Below are 14,848 nucleotides of genomic sequence, written 5' to 3' on the forward strand. Positions count from 1 at the left end.
AAGGATGTGGGGTTTTAGGGGGATGAAGGAAGGAGAGGAGAGGTTGGAGAGGGCGGGAGAGAGTTGAAGGAGGGTGAGGGAGGCGTTGCTATAGCTGCCCGGTGAGATCCACTCACAGCTGACTCCCCTTCTCAACGGCTCCTCTGGTGAAAAGGGCCCTGAGTGGCGAGCGGATCCATTTCAGCGTGGAAACCCCACACACACAAAGCACTGAAAGCTGCTCTTATGCCACGTCTCGGTATCTCTTACCTGTTAGCCCGATTAATTATTCCCCCCAGTACAGGAGCCAGGGAAAGGAGACACCACGGATGGGCCAGCGAGATAGGGCTGCACTCTCTCAACTGAACGGGAGAAGCCAGATAAAGAGAGTGGGTGGTGGGGTGAAGGGGAGGAAGAAGAAGGGGAGAGCTCTGTTGTCTCTTCCTTTTTTTTTTTCCCTCTCAGCCTACAGTAGCCTTCAATCTCCAGTGGCTAATGTACTAGAAAGTTGCTCTTACAATGCACCCACACTTTCTTAGTCACAGAAGAGTGGGTCGAAAGAGCCAGTAGTGTAGTTAATCACTACTTTTTTGCTTTTCCCCTCAACTATCAGCTCCAAAGGGAGCAGGCAGGACACGTGAAAGGACCCCTCATCCTGAGTTGTGTTGTTTCCGCTGTTGGGGTTGTGCACCCTGGAGCATGTCGTGTGGATGGCATTTTTGGCAGGAAACCCGCTGACGCAGTGACCAGGAACTCCATTAAACGTGGCACTCGCTGCACGCCCTGATTGCTCCGGCCACCGTGCAGCGGTGTGTCTTTGACACAGAGTATTTGTTGGTGCAATGTCTTTGAGTACATTTATTTTAATATTCAGATAAATAACTTCATCTCTGCACTGCTTTCCGCAACTTATTAACAACATCCATTCACAGCAGGTCTGAGCATCCAGCCGCTCTCGTGAACAAGCACTTCCTGGTTATGTAGAGCAGGGGTTTCCATGGATATCAATCAGCCAATAGTGGTGCAGCTCCTCAGAGCAGCGTGTTGAGAGAGAGGGTCTCTGGGGCAGCCTGTCTTTTTAAACAAGGCCAGACACTTCACAGACAGGGAGAGGGCCAATTAATTCTGCCGGGGGCAACGCTCCTAGGTTAGCATTTGCTTATAGTGATAAATTGGCGCTTTGTATCCACGGTAAACTACCTATGCTCCCCCTGTTTGGGCTGGCTTGGCAGGTCCAGGAGTGATGTCACGGGGGTTCAGGCTGATTAGTCGGGTGTGCCTCGTCCTTTTTCACGGGGTCACTGCACTACTGTCTGTGTAAAATTAATTAAAAACTGGCTGGGGTGAGTGTGCTGATTCTAGCCAGTCACTAACATCTGCTGAGGTGGGAAACGAGGGAATCAAGACTCTGCATCAGCGTGGATACAAGGTGAAAGAGAAACCTTGGACTTCCGTTAACTGAATGGAAACTATGCAAATGTAAAAAAAAAAAATTACTTTAAAAAAATTAAGTCAAATTTGCAAACATAGTAAGAGGAAAAGGACTTGTCAGCATGTTAACATTTGTATAAAAGCAACAACTCTTCACTGAAACTTGACAATACTCTCAGTAATGACGATCTTAAATATGGATAAGTGATGTAAACAATGTGCGGTTTCATCCCTGGTCCCCTTCCCTCTCTTCTCCCAGCTTCATAAAGCTACCGTGACCAGCAGTAGCCCCTGGTGACCCCATTTCTTCAACCATGTAGCCATGTGGTCTGAATTTAGCCATCCGTTATCTCCCTCTCCCATCCGGCTTCCTCTCCTTACTTTGTGTTTGTTAAGTGGTTGCATACATGCGTTTTGTCTTCAGCATCCAGCAGCAAAACTGCAGACCAAAGAGAAGGAGATGGATATTTTATATACCAGATTTAAATATTTTTTTCCATCGCCTCATTATTTCTTCAGCTACAGTAAAACATGTCAAACATCCTTGTAGCGTTCCCTTTAAAATCTCCCCCAAGGTGAGAAAGGTTGATCATTTTTCTTTCTTATACACAGGCAGCGTAAATAAAAGTCACGGCCAATTTCCCTTTTAACATGGACACAGGAAAAAAACAACAAGTAGAGCAACAAAACAGCCTTCAGTTGCCGATGCAGGATCTTTGATTTGGCATATCAAAGCGGAGTGCGATCCCTGGGTTGCTGTGGCTCCCAAGGTCGAAACATGCAAACCTACTTCACATGAATCTGATTGGCTGGCTCTGCAGTGCTGCTGTATATTTGCCTAAATGGAAAAAAGGGCTCCATAGGTTGAACGTGTCTTTCCCACTAAACAAATAATCAAAGTGCTTAAATTAATGTATTTCAGAGGTAAATTGCAACTGTAAATCATGATGAAATAGCACGCAATCCCTTAACCAACTTTCATTTGTTTATCACAAGGTTGGAAAATTAATTTCCTTCAAGGACTCATGAAAATGGAATGAACACCAGTATGGATGAGATGGTTGCACGCTGTCCTGCAACATTGTAAGAAAAGATGTTGACGATTTATTTTTTTTTGAGCATTTTTTGTCAAACTTTTAATTATATTGTAATGTAAAAAAATATTATCAATAAGGAAAATAAGACCCTCAATTTTAAGCTAAGTTTTTCAAATATTGTGCAAATAAAACCAAATGTACTAAATGACAAGTGTTACATGCATACAGTTGTATGTCTCAAGCTGAAATAACCCCCGTGCCCTCCCCCCCATAAGCCCACATTACTTTCAGTTGACTGGTTTATCTTAGTTGTTCGGTCTCATCTGGATGCGAGCTGTGCGGGCGGAGGGAGCCGCTGATCCTCCTGCCGACTGAAAAGGGAAAGTTGATATCATTCCCACTAGCTGCTGAGCAGGGACCAGAGGTTTCCCCTCATGGGGGGTCCTGAGAATGTCACTCTCACTCCCATACTGGAGACGCATCCCCCTCCCCCCCTCCACCTCCACTTCCACCTCCTACTGCCATTATATTCACCTACATTATCTCCAAATGTCACTGAGAGTAAAACCAATAGCGCAGGAGGAATTTATCAGGGAGGTATTATGCTCTTTAGGTGTGAGGTGCTTGATGGAAACATGTTAACCAGCTATGACTATAGCAAAAAGATCTTTTACAACTTTAAAAGATAAGACTTGAGATATTGGATATTTTTCTTCACAAATTTTAAGTGCATTCACCAACTTTACCCAGCAGGTATCTGCATCTCTTTACTTAGTTTTATGCTGATACTTATTAACAGAAATAAAGCAACTTCTTGTTATTTCTGTAATGCATCCCTTTGAGGAAATCTGCTAATTTCTGAGGACTATTTATACAGGATACTTGCACACTTGAAGAGTCCTTCGACCAACTTTAAGTACAACTACTGTCAGCATTTTCCTTCCTTTGACTTGGTTCATTATAACCGCAGCTTTATAAAATGTGACACTGTGAATAGTAAAAAAAAAAAAAAAGTTTTTTTTTGCATGAGCCATGAGTTCAATTGGAACAGTGGGATATGACAGATCTTTCCTGAAAGGCTGCAAACACCTGGTGGTTATGGGTTTGGACAGCAGACATGTCATACTGACGGCCTCCCCCCACTTCTGCAGCACCCCAAGCCTCCGGCTTTTGTGGATTTTTTTTAACACTCTGAAATTGTCAATCGAGTCAGTGGCCTGGACAAGCTCTTTCTTTGTGACGGTGGGGCTTTAAAATGGTGCCAACCAAGCAGCATGGACGAAGGATTTGAAAAAGGCACAATGAACTGGAAAAAAAAAAAAATCCTAGCTACCTGGGAAACAAAACCAGGGGCAGGCGAGAAAATGTCGAAGAAAGAGAAAAGGGGGGGGTAGGGGGAGGGGAAAGAGAGAGAAAAAAAGTGTCACAGACTGACCCTCCCTCTTCTCTATTCCCCAGCCAATTCTGAATCCTCCGAGTGAGCGGCAGGCATTTCTAGTCTTGAGAGGAGTGACAGAGAGAAAAGGCAGGGAATAAAAAAAAGACCGAAAGAAAGTGAGAGCCCGTCCGGAAGAGGGGGAGAACAAGAGAGACGAGAGTGGCAAGGGGGAGGGATGGAGGGAGAACAACTTGAATCGTTGTCATCAGCTCCGTCACGTTGAATAGGCCTAATGAATGCAAGTGAGTGTTGAGGAGCCATGGCCAGCTCTATCAAGGCAGGTAATACCGCCCAGATTTAATTGGGAGCAGGTATTGGAAGGGCTGTATTACTTTAATTGGGTAGGGGTTCTCTAAATGGAAAAGACAAAGTATAATGGCCAAATTGTAGTGCACAATAGCACTTAGCCCGGGATTGTATGCATTCGCTAATCTGCCCGGGAATGAGGCAATTCTGAACAATTTTCTCAGTGAAACCAGCTGCAGAAAGCTTGTCCCCCCCCCCGGTTTTTTTGCGCTCCCTAGGGAAAATGTAAGATTGAAACAGAAAATACCTTTACCGGGGCAATCATTTGCCACGTGTGGAAAGCGGATACAGCAGTGAGTGGTGGAAAAAAAAAAAGAAAAAAGAAAAGGAGGGACAGAGGGGAATCTTTGTAGCAGGGAGAATGGAAGGCAAAGGAGATAAAGCGGGGCTCAAAGTGGGGCCTGTCACGGTCGCCAACGAGAGAATAAAGTGATGACATTTACAGTGACAGATGAGACTGCAAGGGAGAACTGCCCACTATTTAGAGGGAGGAATCTGATATTTAACAGACACGGCCTCTGATAATTAACAGTGGACATGTATTTAGTGGTGGGCTTTGTCATTATTAATGACAGATGGATATCTGCCTGGTTTTAATACAGTACAGCCAGTCCTGCAAGGATCGCAAGGTGCACAACTGGATGTGTCAATGCAAAGGTGTGACGCATTTGATTCTGTGTTTCTGGAGTTTATCTGAGAGGAGTGAAGAAGACTTCCCAATTGTAGGAAAACACTGCAACTATCACCCCTGCACTTGCTGTGGACAGGAAGTGCTTAGCAGCACGCTGCCACATTATCCCAGCATGCACCGTGCTGGTGCGCTCAGTCTTGTGTATCTTATCACCAAGGGAAATGAAGGGAAGAGGAGCAAACACCAGAGAAGTCGACACCATGTTCGCTTCCATAAAAAAAGACAGAAAAGAAAAGTCACTATTTTTTTATGACTCTTCCACTCTCACTTTCTGGAAGAACTCGGGGGGAGCTAAGTTGTACAGTAATTGTGCTGGTGAAGTGAGAATGATTGCTTTTTATTGTCCATTGTCCCCACAGGTTAGAGTGCGGAAGGTATTGTGTGTCCTGGCGGAGGAGAGGGCGAGGGAGGGAACAGAGAGGGCCTCTCCGTTAGCCCAGGTGGGTTTTCACGTTTAGCCTGAAAGCCAGCTGAGATGAGAGAAAGCAGCTGGACGTTGCGCTCACTAAAAGGACACCCTGCTGGGTTATCACCGCCCCACAATCCAGAAAATTCATTCCACTCAAGGCACAAACGCTTACTTTTACAAAGACTCAATGCAAAGTAACTTAGGACGGCAGTGTGCGATTCACTCCCGCTCTTTTCATTTTGCATCCAAACTGTAATGACTATATCCTGTACTCTGCTGTGTGACAAAGAAAAAAACCAACAGCCGTATTGTCCCAAGAAGGGAAACCTTGGCACATTGTTTGAAGGCTAAATTGCTCCCTTCGAAATGCACCCTCTGCTTTATTACAGGCATCTCTCCCATTAAATGTGTGGGTATTGTGTATGGATTACAATAGCTAAGAGGAACCCAGGGACAGCTTAACCGTTAAGAGAGAGTGAGAGGAAGAGTCTATAAAAAGCAGCGAGAGTGGCTGAGGTTTTGTTGGGAGACGCCTGCTTGCTTTCCCACCTGGTGAGGAGAGGAGAGGGGTTTTAGGGAAGAACTCGCTGTCATGAATATTACATGTGGCGGAGAGGAGGCAGGAGGAAGTAGCCAACTCCAGAATAGAACATTCCTGTATATTATATTACAGTACAACGATTCCTTAGAGAGAAACTCTTGATTAACTTGTAGCAAGTGTGTCTAGCAATTAGTTACACTCTGCAGTGGTTAATCCATTGGTATCAGAATGACTTAGTAATGATATGTAATTAAAAGATGAATGAATATGTTACTCACATGTAATACAAATTGAATCTCGAGCATGCTTTGAAAATACACTGGACTCAAATGTATTATTCAAATTTATTAGATTAATACCACAATCTATCAGATCGTTCATTTTTCCTGCCAGCCTCTACAGGCTTTGTTGAACAACGTGAAACAGTTGCTGGGATGATAATCTGAAGCCAGGCATTTTGGGCCATTATATAGTTTTCTTAGCTTTTTGCTTCTATGTGCACAAATATTTATGCATCAGAATATCAAAACAACTGTTATTATGCAGTGATGTATTGTAAATATAGGCTGCTTAACCGACGGGTTGACTGCTGAGCCCCTATTAACTCCCCCATTAACCCCCCTTCCTTGCACTGTCATTGTGCACCATTGTTCTGTGTTAGAAAACCACCTGGATTTGCTGTAGGTTGATTTGATTTTCAACACACCATGCTGACAGAAAACTGAAAAGTAAAGCTTCTCTTCTTTTCTTTCACAGGAAGTGTGCAGATGTGGGGAGGAATTTGTGCGATATCTGCCTCTCACTTTGACTTCTTGGGTTTCAAAACAAAGCTTTTGCATTTTCACAAGTCTCACTCTCACCATCCACATCCCACATGTCATTCCAGCACATGTTGCTTTCAATGCCTTCTTTACAAATCAGGTATTTGTCACTTTTAATGAACATTATTTCACACTTGGCACGAGGACAATCTGCCGTACAGCTGTACGTTATTTCAGCGCCGCCGCAGCTTCTGTTTGGACCGAAGATTCAAAAAGGTGTTATTTTGTTAGAGGATATATTTTTAACACCATCAGACCATCAAAAAGCAGAAGATGTAAGAGCAGTGAATGGAAGAAAACAGTTATTGTATCAGATTCATTGGGTGGAAATGTAATTAACTGCAAATGAACTGGTGCCTGATACTTCAAAATACAACCCAAAGCAGCACTTTGAAATTCTTACTTTGTTATCTGCTCTTTAAAAATAAATAGCAATCTTTTTCTGTTGATTATCCATTTAAAAAACTATTTATTCAATTCATCTTTAAAAAGACAAAACATTTTCCTTTCAATACACATATTTTTAACTGATATCAGCATCTGATTGAAGCAACAGAAAAACATGTCAACAACAAAACAGACTTCGGCTGTCCTAGTTTATGGCTCATTTTTTCCAATTAAGGATAAATTATTTCACTTAATTTTTTTATATTACAACTGCTGATCCGGCTTTTTAGCCACATAACAGGCAGGGCTGTTTGGGTGGCATTTTGTAGTAAGTCACTGTGTTGATCAAGGGTCGAATATCTGCAACAACTGGCAGGATTTTCATGAAATTTTGTGCATGCACGTCGCCCACGAAAGGATGAATTCTTTAGCTCAACGATCACACGGACTATTGGATGGTTTGCCATAAACGGGTGTGTTACATTTGGAGTGATATTTGGCTGGAGGATGACTACCATTTCTACTTTATTGATCCCCAGTAGGTCAAAGATGACATCTACCAAAAGCAAACAAACGTTTATGTTCCTCACAAAAACGAATGAGTTTGTTCATCTCCTGACTGTTTGTCCTATTTGTCCAGTGAAATATCAGATTTCGGTGCTGTATTGGGATAACAGTTTGGAGAGATATGATTTTTTTTCTCTGAATCTTAACTTTGACAATCTGACCTTTTATGTCCTGTAACGCCATCAGTAGGTCAAAGTTTCTTTTTAGGTCAAAGAAATCTTCAGACCTTGACTTGTATCTATCTCTGTTAGTTTGTCTTCACAATAAGCATCGCGGCCTTACAAAGCCTCCAGTATAACCCAGGCTGTTGTCTTGTTCCAGTTAAGGATGAATCATTGCAGTGTATTTTTTTACATTACAGCTGTGGGTGAACCTTCTTCTTGCAAACCTTTGCTTAAAGCCACAACAGTGTGCACAGGCAGTCAAAGCCCACTCTGTTTCGGGCATGGAAGTTTCCTCCTCTGAAAACCAGAGGCGGCGTGTCAGCGGCGGGCGTCCATCCATCAGTGTAACGCAGATGAATTGGTCTGATTCTGTTGAAGGGTTTGAGGGGAAGGAGGTGGCAAGAGTCGGGCCTTTGATTGTATGATAAAGTATGGCTGGCAGATGAAAACAAATAGGAGTAAATGAGTAATCAGGCCCTCGCTTCCTCCTATACATCTCTCCCAACAGAAGAGCCATTGCCCTGAGAGTGTGTGTACACACTACAGTCTGGTGGAGAGGTAATGCGAGCTTGTTTTTGGGATGGGGTGGTGGTGGGCGGGGGCGCCGGGTGGTGTAATTTGTTCTGTCTGGCGGAGGTGTGTTGTTTTGATGAGGATGGGGGCCTCTGTACACTCGCTCCCAGTACGATTCCAGTTCAGGGTTGCAGAGCCTCGGATGTCTGTAACATACCCACATCCTTCTGCCATGTGAGCTCATACAGGGCCTCCGCCGGTAGTTCTGAATGAGATGCATAGATAACACGCACACACGCACACACACACACACACACACACACACACACACACACACACACACACACGCACACACACAGCACACACATACTCCTGGCAAACAATGTTTCCTTCACTCAGAGTTAAACACTTTCTGTGACAAGTCAGGGAGTTATTTTTCCTCTCCCCCATCTCCGCAACTCGGGTTATTTTCTCCAGCGGCCTCTCTGCAGCCGGCCTCGGCCGGGGCCGGTGTCAGTTATTTCATGGTGACAGGCAGAGTTAGGCCGACATGTGTTAGCGCTGAACCCTCCCTGCAGTCGAGTCTGCCGAGGCTGCGGCTGATGAGAACAGACAGCCAGGTAGATCCACAGGCGTGATAGAAGTCAACGGAGGATTTCGAGGCTTCTTGGAGGGTTTCATCAGTGGAAGATTTCTGGGTCCCTCAAAGTGTTTCATCACTCTCACTGCAGTGATACACAGCAACAGATTGTGTGCCTGAGGAGAGTCCTAAAAATATGAATGCTATATCTGGTGAATGAACAAGTTTTATTTAACCCCGTGTCCTTTCTAAATGTCCAAAGAAAAAAAACTGAAATGTGTCACATGACTGAAACTAAATACACTTCTGTTTTAAATCCACCTTAACTTACAGCAGCAGGAATTATCCTAGAGCTAAACCATTTTTATGTTTATGAAAATGTACAGGAAGGTAAACTTTTTATGTCTTGTAATTTGTTACTCAGACAGAAACTTTCCCCAGCAGTGGTGGCAGTCAGCTGCACTTCTGCGTACTTCTTTTGAACAAGTTTATTTACTCTCTCTCTGCCCCTCTTCTCTCAGCGAGGAATGAAATCATCTGTCTGCAGAGAATAATCAGACTCATGTTTGTATACATTTCAGGGAGCGTGTCTGGCTGCGCATGTTTCATAGCTCGTTGGTTTTCCTTCCTGGTGTTGTTATATGAGTCACTGCTGTTCTGCTGCAGCAAGGCAACTTGTGCTTGCAATGGAATGGCTCGTGGCTGGAGGGTTGTTGGTTCAAACCTGCAGAGATGCCACTGAGCAAGGCATCGCCAGCTGTGCAAGGGACGAGGATTTTAGTCGGTTGCAGGGTGTAAAGCCAAAGTTTGCTGGAAAAAGTTCAGTTTGACTTTCCCCTGGATAAATAAAGGTTAAAAAGAAGTAGCACTGTAGTGTGTGTGTGTGTGTGTGTGTGTGTGTGTGTGTGTCTGTTTGAAGCACTGCACCTTTGAAGGCGGCTTGCCTGTGAGCTGTCAGTGGGTCCCGGGCTGGGAGGCGGCGATGGGGACGAGGTCAAGCGTAGGTTTTTCCACAGACACAGCGAGGAAGAGGGCAGCGGTGGCGGTCCGGTGCCTGGGATGAACCGATGCCTGAGTAAATGTGCACGTTTGCGTGTCTATGTGTGTGTTTGTGTAGAGGTGGGGGTGGGGGTGGGGGTCATAGCCAGCAGCAAGGTCAATACAGAGATCCTCTCACACACAGCCCGCCCTGCTTTCTCTTCGTCTTCCCGTCTCAAAGAGGTAAATGCAAAGACGCACAGACACACATATGCGCACCATCGGTTCAAAGCTGAATCTTCTATTTGAAGTGAAGCATTCTGGACTGCATTAGGCCGGACATTCAGGTTTCACAGTAGTGTGCCGACTCTATTGCTTCAAAACTGATGCGATGCAGTGCGCATTTTGTCATATATTGGAAATGTAAAAGAAAACACTCCTAAGATGGCAGTGCTTTCATGCTGAACAAATTAATAAATGTATGTATCTTGTTTTCATTGTCCAATGTCCTCATTCTATTTTGTATTACCATACAACTCCATGAAAGCGGATCAAAGCGGTCCTTCTTTAAGCATTTCATCCCTCTGCAAGTTACCATACATGATAGACATCATATACTTATTACAACATCTCATCCACATGCAACATTTTATCATCCAGTTATGGGCAGAATAGATCCTTTGCCTCGTACAACAGGAGACCCTTCAGGAAATTATTTCTATCATCCCTTCATGTTGTTGCTAACAGCCTGTTCGTCCACAGCTTGGAGATGACACTGTCTTGATTGTCCCTGTGATTTGTGATATCATCGCTCTTAGTGTCTCATCCTTCTCTCCTCTTCCTCCCTCTGTTTCTGGGTGTGTGTTGTTGTCTGTGGATGTGTGGGTGTGTCGGAGAGATGCTGGGCTTTGAAAGAAAACACTAAACACAGCTGTTGGAAATATGCCTACATTTATGGATTCATTTAGTTGGTTCTGCGTTTCTGTTATTGCTGTGAGTAGTAGGACAGATGTGTGCGATGTGATGATTGTCAGGTTCACATCCTTTTATATACACTCTGCGGTTCACACACACTCCTGTTACTAAAATCCAGACTTTTCCATAGAGCTGTGCGATCGGTGCATGTGCTCATGGAGATGACTTTTCACAGAGTTCAGTTTTGTTGAACTTTTGCACGACACAAATTTATTCCATTGACCAAATTGTATCACAACATTTTGCATAACTCTGATCTGCCAGAGGTGCAAAGATAAAATTGAGAAAAGTCTGGAATCCCTGATGAGTCAGATGGAAGAGATTTACGTTTTATGGATTTTTACATGTTTTGTGGAAGAAAAAAAAAACATATCAGACACAAAGCATTACTCAAAGTGGAGTATTTTGTACACATCTTTAAACATGTCGGCGGGATTGATATTATTTTGTGACGAGGCATGGTTATTTAAAATGCATCTTCAGCTATTCATATTGAATGGTAGTAGTATTGCAGCGACGTCGCCAGTAGGGGGCGCTGAGGGCTGTGAGAACTTGAGCATTGAGCTTGCGCTTGGCTGAAGCTATAGCTACAATGAGAACATAAAGTTGTTTTGGTTGCTTAAACGTGGACGTTATTCAAGACAATAGGAGCGTGTTGCGGTGCTTTGTTGTTCACAAGAGGCTGGCGGAAGAGCGTCACGACGAAGGAAAAACGACGTGGAAACACCGAGCGGTCACTAAAAAAAGCACCAGAAAAGTGTTTTAGAGGCAAATAGGAAGTGTTATTAGGGAGCTCTTTTGCTGCCAAAACTGAACAAACAAACAAAACTTGTTTCAAGAAAGTCCCACAATTCAATAAACTGTAATTTGTAAACACTGAACACCAGAAACAAACTTTGGGATTTTGTTTTGTTTAGTCTTTCCAAGAATGCTCAGTGTTTCTGAGACATCTGCAGCAGGTTTTACTGGGATAACGTAATGTTATATATATAAATATATATATAATTAAAAACATAACATAAAACATGCGACATTAATTTAAATTTAATCTGTTTGCAGATTTTGGCCTATTTTTGAGAAAGAATCGGTCGCATGAGGAGGACTCTCATTCAACACTTCACTTACAGGTACGTTTTTATATATGAATTACTTTATTGTGGTCTTACAGTCATAAAGTGGTACCTTGTGTCTTGTGTATGGTCCTCCTTCCAGGACCTGCAGTTAAGATACTGGGGGAAACTGTTTAATTGGCTTTTAACCAAAATTTGTATTATAACAAGTAGTGACACCAGCTTGTTTTGCAGTGTGATAGTGTGACTCGCTGGATGTGGACTGCAGGTGTAAACCTGCCATTGATTACAAGGAAGCTATAACACTTTTTGTCCCCTTTAGCAGATTGATTTATGGACACAGTGTGGTGGGCCGAGATACGGCTCCGCGAGGCTATCAGTTTGAATTCAGGGAGTTACCTTGCTGTGTTGGTGTAAGGCATCTCTGTCATCAAGCTTACAGCATCTTAAATTTGTTGTGCTATTTTCTCTTCTGACTTTGCAGTTTGTCCTCTAGTGTCGAAAACGTCTCTCTTTGTCGTGCTCTCAATACCGTATGTTTTTTTTGTTGTTGTTTTTTTACAGTGGCCGCCATTTAAAAAAAAAAAAATTAAGCCAAACAAGACATCTGTCCTCTGTTGTTTGAATGATTCGCTGTGAAACTAACTGAAGTAACACATTGATGAAATTTCCTGCAAAAGCACCTGAATTGCTGCAGGCTTTTTAATTCCTGTCATTTCTCCTTCCTTTCTGCCGGAAATTCATTGAAGAACACTAAAAGTCAAAGTTGCTGCCTGTAATAAAGGATAGTTGTTATCATGTAATTCACCAGAGATTGTGGTACTTGTTGCCAAGTGGTATGCTGATGCATCTGTGTGTGGTTTAGTCTTGGCCTACGTTCATCCTAATGAAACAGACAAACGAGAACCACCTGAGGGAGACGGGAACTGCTGACTGTCATGACGCTGGTCACCTCAAATATGTTGTCGGAAACAGGATGTGACTTTTTACACCTAATAACAATTCGTAGACCGTAGTCAGAATCACGCGGATGCAGGTCTTCTATCATTCGTGTCTTTCTTTATGCTGTTTTTTTCCACGTCTTTGGTGTGTTGCGCTGCTGCACTTATTTTTAACCTGTTTGCCACAAACATGTAGTCACATGTCATGCTGATGTTTTTAATACTGATGTTATCTGCTCCATGCAGATGTAGACCCAAAAAAATAAAAGCTTTTTTTTTTTTTTTTTTTTACTCAGAACAGTGACTTGAACACTCAGCCTCAACCACAACCTGGTGTGAGCAGGAAAAGTTTTTAAAGGATCAGAAAACTGACTTAACTTTAACCAAGGCGAACTTATTGTTTCAGTGAATGTTGGTTGAAAGATATGTACCAATTGTTATGACTATAAGGTAGTAAAAAGGAGAGACAACAAGTGGGAGAAGAAAACAAACGACCCTGATTCAAAGAGAACTTTTAAAAGCTGCTGCACACTCACTCCGGATCCTTGGTCTTTATGTGTCTTGTTTAGACGGTGCTTTTAGTAGGATTTGTGTCCTTTATGGATGTTCTTCTCAAAGAGATCAATCTCCCCACAAAGCCCTTTATTAACCATTCGCCCGCATTATGAAAAATGTATTAATTAAAATAAGAGCCTTCTGAACGGCATCACGTCACTGAAGCAGATCAAAACAGAATATTTATTGGCGCTGCTCGCACAAAATGGAGCTTTTTGTGGAAGATAAAGTTGATCGGCCATAACCTTGATTGCTGACAAAACTTCCAACAAACAGCTAAAGTTTGTGAGTTATGATGGAAGCGCCTGAACCATCAATCATCAAACGGACAACACTGCTTAGTGTCACTGGCTGGATAGCCGGCAAACCAGCCGTTTGATGAGATGACGACGTTCCTGGCATCGACCCGACCTGCTGCTCACACTGTGTTTTTAGCATCTGCACTTGTGTTCTTGATATGTGACAGAAAAAAACAAAAAAGGTCATAAGTGATCTTGTTATATATAATAGAGGCTGCAATGTTTGAGATGTAGAAAAATAATATGCCCTGTTTGATCAACACCTTAAAATAACCTCCACTTAATGAAAAGCATCAGTCCAACCTCAGCTTTGTTGTGCACCACATAGGCAGTGAAAAAAGTTTTCTCAGAGCGTCGCCGAGGCCTCGTCTCATTTCCAGTGATTGATTAATATTACAATTAAAATTCTTGGCTGAGATTGTTTTGATTAATATTCCCTTCTTGTCTTGAGGTTCCAAACCACCCATGATGACATGGAAATAAATAAACAGGCCCCGGTGCACCGGCAGGATTCTCAGAGCGACGAACAACATCTACCCAGGATCTTCGGTGGGAGAGAGAGAGAGAGAGAGAGAGAGAGAGACAAAAAGAAAGAAAGAAAGAAAGAAGGGGGAGAGAAAGCAAGAGAGAGGGAGCACTTCCCATATTTCTGCCGCTGATTGACAAGGCTGACATATGGAATAGTTCACCTATTCCCCAGTGACAGGAAGATGGGGGAGAGCGCAGGAGAGGCGGGTAAACTTGCCTGCGAGGCTGAGTGCAATTTTTTTTTTTTTCTTAGATTCAGCGCTTCTGATCAAAAGGACTCATATCTCCCTTACTAAATTTAGCACCAGTGGCAATTAGTGGTGGAGTCACACAGCCACTCCAGGAGCAGCTGACAAATAGTACCTTAACAAGTCAGAGATGTGTGCCACAGTTTGATGGATTTGTGTGTGCACAGCTGAAAGGGAACTTTCTGAGTGTTTTTCTTTCCATGTGCATGGTATGTGCATGTGATACACATACGTGTGTATGTGTGTGTGTTAGCGTGTAAACTGAGCAGTGGAAGCCTGGCGATCCGCTTATGTTGGCTGGTGAGCTTCAGACAGGTTGTGCATCCATGCTGGCAGCTGAAATACATCTGTAAAGCTGGACCGTTTTTATCAGCACTTGATTAATTTGAT

The 14,848-nt window shown here is 43.2% G+C and overlaps 1 long non-coding RNA gene across 1 annotated transcript in view; it reads left to right on the top strand.

Moving 5' to 3' along the window:
* LOC138207017 (uncharacterized) overlaps window positions 1–11,940 on the top strand; it is a 107,130-nt gene extending 95,190 nt beyond the window's left edge. The window contains exon 3 of the long non-coding RNA XR_011178989.1: window positions 11,877–11,940. This is a non-coding gene — a long non-coding RNA (uncharacterized lncRNA). The remainder of the gene's footprint in view (window positions 1–11,876) is intronic.
* Window positions 11,941–14,848: the final 2,908 nt, after the last annotated feature.

The sequence above is a fragment of the Embiotoca jacksoni genome, unplaced genomic scaffold (assembly GCF_022577435.1).
Source record: "Embiotoca jacksoni isolate LCO1_2020_lvr unplaced genomic scaffold, fEmbJac1.0.p SCAF_30, whole genome shotgun sequence".
Lineage (NCBI taxonomy): Eukaryota > Metazoa > Chordata > Actinopteri > Embiotocidae > Embiotoca > Embiotoca jacksoni.